The sequence below is a fragment of the Theropithecus gelada genome, chromosome 6 (assembly GCF_003255815.1).
Source record: "Theropithecus gelada isolate Dixy chromosome 6, Tgel_1.0, whole genome shotgun sequence".
Lineage (NCBI taxonomy): Eukaryota > Metazoa > Chordata > Mammalia > Primates > Cercopithecidae > Theropithecus > Theropithecus gelada.
Genome location: NC_037673.1, coordinates 117,764,439 through 117,770,786, shown reverse-complemented (window position 1 = coordinate 117,770,786; position 6,348 = coordinate 117,764,439). Strand labels below are relative to the sequence as shown.

Genomic DNA, 6,348 nt, shown 5'->3' with positions numbered 1-6,348 from the left:
TGGTGCGATCATGGCTCACTGCAGCCTGAACCTCTGGGGCTCAAGGGATCCTTCCACTTCAGCCACTCAAGTAGCTGAGACTACAGGCGTACGACACCTAGCTATTTTTTGTATTTTATTTTTGTAGATAAGGGATTTCACTATGTTTCCCATTCAGGTCTTGAACTCCTGACTTCAAGCTATCTGCTTGTGTAGGCTTTTAACTTATAAAACACTCTTCACTCACTGTGTAACTTGTCATGTTACTGAAAATTTAAATAACAAGGAATACATAGAAAACAAACACCAATAGCAAAACTTTAAATGATGAAAGAGAAAAACTACAAAAGTACTACAGTTGGATCTTTAATTTTTTGACTCTTCCACAGGCAACTTCATATACTAGAACAAACAGAATCCTTGGCTTAATAAATGAGTTCCAATTTTGATTCCATTACTCAGTAACTAGCTGGTTGTGCTAAGTATCAGGTTGGTGCAAAAGTAATTGTGGTTTTTGGAGCTGAAAGTAATGGCAAAAACTGCAATTACTTTTGCACCAAGCTAATAGCTAAGCGTATTCCCTAGCCTCTCTGAGCTTCAGTTTTTACATGTCTTTGGACAGCTTACTAATAACCATCTTAAATATTGAGCCTGGCCACAAGGCAAATAAAGGGATTGGCATAGTGTGTTTTGCATCGTAAAGAACATAAAATACGATTTTTAAAATAGTTCCTCATCCTCAAGAAATGCAAAAACTTTTCCCAGGAGTTATGGGAGTGGAGATAAAGGAACATTAAAAATATATTTTTTGTTGATATTGGGAACAAATTTAAAAGAAAAATATAAAAATAAGAAATAAAACATTGTTCCAATATAATTCAACATGAAAAAGTTAGTTTTTTATTTTAAGTTTTAAATACGTTATAGTTATTACAGTCAGAAAATGATAAACTATTTAGATTCAATAGGCAAAAACCCTAAAGTGTAAATTTGTTTAGAGTATAAACACAAAATAAAATTTAGAGACAATTTATGAGATCTAATGAAGCCGAATATAGAGTTGAGGCATAGAGTAGAAAAACACAGTGAAATATTTCTAGTGTTACAGACAAATGGAAAGCATGGTGGCCGTTAAGAAGAGAAACAAAGAGAAAAATTTACCCATAGCAACCCAGATGTTTATCTCCTTTGTTTGACAAAAGTTGCTATATTGATATATTAGATGGGAAAAAATAAAAGACCACATTTCATTTCTCATGAACAAAAAAGAAAGTATATGAATTTTTTATTTTCAGACTTTCTCACCCCCAAAAGGCATTGAACTTTCTTTGAATTTTGATATCTTTATAATTTTAACCTTATCCAAGACAAATATTAGTATAGATTTAAAATGATGAAGCCCTTTGAAAGTAGTAGCCAATTTCTTATACAGTCAACTCCACTAGCTACCTCAATATTGTGATGACTTACATTTTTTTACTTTGATTTAAAATGTAATTTCTTTTTAACAAAATCAAATGCCCTTGCTCTGTTTTTCTTGTGCTGGTTTAGAGTTGGACCTTGTTTGTTTTAGCTACATCCATTATACTTTTACCACGTTAGCCCAGACCCATTAAATCCATCTTACCACACAGTTTCATCTCATGTGGGGACTATGGATTCTTGTTTTTTCAGCTTGATGTTGGCTCCTGGTCATTATTTTTCCACCAGGATTCATTCAGCCTACTTTTAAAGCTTTGAGCATATTTACTTAGGCAGAATGTAGTTAGTAGAGTAGTAAGAATGTAAAAATAAAATGCAAATGAAACTCAAATTCTGTTTCAGGACTTTTAGAGATTTCACTGTGATTATGTAATATCCCTTTGGCAATGAACTAGTTTTTTTCATAATGTTTATGGAATAAACAAAACATTTTTAACTGTCAGATGACTTCATAGGCAGGCTCGACTTTGATATTGTAATGAATTTAATTTTACAGTTAGTATTTTTCTTTTTTTCACTCCAAAATGAAAAGTTTGAATATTTCAAACTATGTTTGTGACCCTCTACATTCTTACATTTATATTCTTCCTTATTGTACATTTTGTATAGATGACTTTCATAATCTAAGCAACAAGTGTATAAGGTAAATTCTTTCTGTTTTAAAGTGATGAAATTTAGGCACAAAAATTGTAAATGGCTTGGTAAAGTTCTTATATCTAGAATCAGCTGTTGTAAGTCCCATCAAATTGCTCTGATTCTAATTCTGGGTGTTTCTTATAACTCCAGTGTTGTTCCTCTAGTTCTTCGACATCGACATTTTTCCTTGTCTCCCTTTTTGTGTCCTTCTGTTTTTCCCTTCTTCTACTTAGATTCATTCTGGACACTATGCTAGAAGGAAATACTATTTTCCTCAGTGTAGTTGAGCCAGTAATTTCGACTAGGACTAGAATATTTTGCATATAATCAGTGATAGGCCAGAAGGAAAGAACTTTAAGAGAAAACTCTGGAAAGAGTGATCAAAATATATAGAGCATTAAGTTCAATATGAGGTTTGACATATTGCATAGCACATTCATGTAAATATTTTCTCAGGTTTTCTCTCTTTGAGGTATTTCTTCTGCCCTAATTTTAACAAATTATGGTGCTAATCAGATACTGTTTTACCTCAAATTTATTCTTAATCTATTAAACCTTGTTCTTCAGTTTAACATTTTACTAATGACTCTCTTTAAAAACAATTTGACCCTTGAATATTTTTTCTCAAAGACATATATTATAAATAACATACATGTTTATCTCAGAAGATAAATAAAACTCAGAGATACAATGAAAAGTATTTAAAAAATTACATTAAATCTTCAAAATATCGAAAATAAATAATCATTAATATGGAATTATCAAAATTTACTATCAACAGAAAGACCTGCTTCTAAAAAGAGGTCTTTACACAGAAGGAACATTATCTTTGACATTGATCCAGTATTGCAGGAAAAAAAAAAAATGAATGTTGTCTGTTTAAAATAATGACATGCTGAGATTTAAAATATGAGATATTAAAACATATGACATCAATAGCACAAAATATAAAAAGGGAATAAGTGTGGTCATAGCATTATAATATCCAAATTCTAATATTGCACAATTTAAATTAGACTCTAATATGCCAAGGAATATTAAATAATATGCTGCTGTCAGATAAACAGAATATAACAATAAAATTATACTGATGTAAGCAAATGAAGTGAAATAAGGAGAATTATAAAAATGAATTATAGAAAGAAAAAACATTAAATTATAGTTATAAACTGGAATCGATTACTAATCACATGAAATGGATATTGAGCATATTCTCCTGTTTAGAAAAACACAATCAGACTCTGGATTAAAACAATAAAAATAGCATAATTAACAACTATTTAAAAGTTACAGATGCAGAGACAGAACAGTTGAAAGTAACAAGATTGACAACTATATGAAATCAGGAAAACTAACAACAGACAAATATTTCAAACCATATGCATTACAAGACATAAAAAAGGCATTTCTTTATGAAATAAAGCATGGATTCTACAGGAAGACATAACAATCCTAAATGTATCTAAGTATCAAAATTTAGCTTTAAAGTGCATAAATTACAAAGTTGATAAAATGTGTACAAGAAATAAATAAATCAATAATAATATGAAAATATTTAACATACCTTTTAGTTACTGGTGAAAATATAGAGGAACTAAGGATATAGAAGATTGAAAACTTGTTTAACAAACTTTACATGATAAACATGTATAGACTTCTGCACTCAATGACTGCACATTATCCCTGCTTTTAAAATTACAAATAATAATCATAGACATTGACCACATATTGAAAAATAGAGAAAGGCTTAATACATTTCAAATGATGGGAAACATAAAGAGCATTTTCTCTAGCCTCAGTGGTATGAAGTGAAAAATCAGTTAAGAAATTCTAACTTAAAATCCCCAACTGTTAGCAAGTGAAACAAAACACATCTAAATAACCCATGTTTTTTTAATGATATCACAGTGGAAATTAGAAATTATTTTAAATGGAATGGAAATAAAATTGTGGCACACACAAGCTTGTAAGAATTAAGTAAGACATGACTTAGGGACAAATATATGTATATAGTTAATATATACTTTGCCTGTATATTTTATAAAAGAAAGACTGAATATCATGTCTTTAAGCATTTATTTCAAGGGGCTAGAAGATAACATGACAAATTAAACTCAAATAGAATTAAAAGAAATGTGGTAGAAATCAACGAGTTAGAAAGCAAGTGTAGAATATAGAAATATCAATGAAGCCAAACAATAGTTCATTAACATGCTAATAAATTTGATAAATCAATATCAAAATTAAAAAGTGAAAATCAGGCCGGGCACGGTGGCTCACGCCTGTAATCCCAGCACTTTGGGAGGCCGAGATGGGCGGATCACGAGGTCAGGAGATCGAGACCATCCTGGCTAACACGATGAAACCCCATCTCTACTAAAAATACAAAAAATTAGCTGGGTGTGGTGGCGGGTGCCTGTAGTCCCAGCTACTCGGGAGGCTTAGGCAGGAGAATGGCGTGAATCCGGGAGGCGGAGCTTGCAGGGAGCCGAGATCATGTCACTGCACCCCAGCCTGGGCTACAGAACGACACCCCGTCATTAAAAAAAGAAAAAAGAAAAGAAAAAAAAGAAAATTATAAATTGCAAACTTCAAAAATCAAAAACTTTATTTCTATACCAACAATACAAATATGAATAATTTCTATGGCAGCTTTATGTAAAAACATTTGAAAATTTTGATAGAAGTGAAAAATTCTGTAAAAGCCCACGCTTACCAATTCTGATCCAAGAATAAATAGAAAATGTGTAGAGCTTTATGTCTATTAAATAAATTGAATCTACAAGTGAAAATCTTCAAAAAGGATAGATTTAGCAATATCTTTTTCTATTTTTTTTTTCCTTTTTTTTATTATTATGTTTTAAGTTCTAGGGTACATGTGTATAACGTGCAGGTTTGTTACATATGTATACTTGTGCCATGTTGCTGTGCTGCACCCATCAACTCGTCAGCACCCATCAACTCGTCATTTACATCAGGTATAACTCCCAGTGCAATCCCTCCCCGCTCCCCCCTCCCCATGATAGGCCCCGGTGTGTGATGTTTAGTTGACTCTCAGTTTAGCATGGCTAGGGAAGCCTCTGGAAACTTACAACCATGGCAGAAGGAGAAGCAAACATGTCCTGATTCACATGGTGGCAGGAAGGAGCAGTGTCAAGCAAGCCAAGCAAAAGGGGGAAAAGCCCCTTATAAAACCATCAGATCTCATGAGAACTCACTCACTATCAGGAGAGCAGCATGAGGGTAACTGCCCTCATTATTTGATTACCTCCCACCAGGCCCCTCCCACAACACGTGAAGATTATGGGAATTACAATTCAAGATGAGTTTTGGATGGGGACACAGCCAAACCATATCATCTTATAAGTAAAGTAATACATCTTCTGGTACTTTCATTCAGTATTCATTTCATCTTAAATAAATCCAGAGAAATGCAACAGAAGTTCACAATTCAGTCACTGGCTTAAGCCACATATCCTATTTATGTGGAATAAACCAGATTTACATAAACAAATCCAAATTTCTAGCTTAGTATTATATTCTATTACATAGAACACTGCATATTTGGAATGAGCAATTTTTAAATAGATTTTAACCAATCTATTAATACTCTGTCATTAATGTTTTTTCCTACATCAGTCCCATTGGTTACTGAGTTAAGTTGGCTTTCTTTTTTCTTGTTTTAATTCATTTTCAGTTTGGTCCCCTTGGAGACTATATAAAAACACAAAAATTTTAATGTTTTTATGCTGAAAACTACATTGATGAGAATGCTAGAAGGTGTATGTTACTCTTCATCCAGCGCCTGACGTTAGGTCACTTATAAAATAAGACATAAGATCTTGGAATAATAAAGGATATTTGAAGAAAATAGGTAATACATTTATGCATTCTTATTGAAACTTAAAACAATGGAAATAAAACTGGAGTGCTTCTTGAGCTCTACAAAACTTCAAGTCCCTACCATAGCTAACTTATGTTCAGCTTTTTAATACTTCCAAATCTTATGTTTTTAAATGCAATTATAAATATCTAACAGATACAACATGTACATATCTCATACAGTAATGTGTGTCAATCTGCTGTGAATGTGAATTGATAATTATTTCAATTTTGTCCTATTTTTAAGGCTGCTTCAAATATATTTTCTGCTTTTTACACCTATTCAGATAGTCCATCTAAAATAGTAACTTATGAAGTAGATACAGAAAGCTAGAACACGTCTCAGACCTGCATTTTATGGGTCTAAAA

General features: G+C 32.1%; 1 long non-coding RNA gene across 1 annotated transcript; it reads right to left on the bottom strand.

The window, feature by feature from the left end:
• Positions 1 to 1,939: 1,939 nt before the first annotated feature.
• Positions 1,940 to 5,245, bottom strand: LOC112625723. The gene is made up of 3 exons (XR_003119760.1): positions 5,190 to 5,245; positions 3,662 to 3,691; positions 1,940 to 2,349 (listed from the first exon to the last, which is right to left on the bottom strand). It is a non-coding gene; the product is annotated as an uncharacterized LOC112625723 (long non-coding RNA).
• Between the last annotated feature and the right edge of the window lie 1,103 nt (positions 5,246 to 6,348).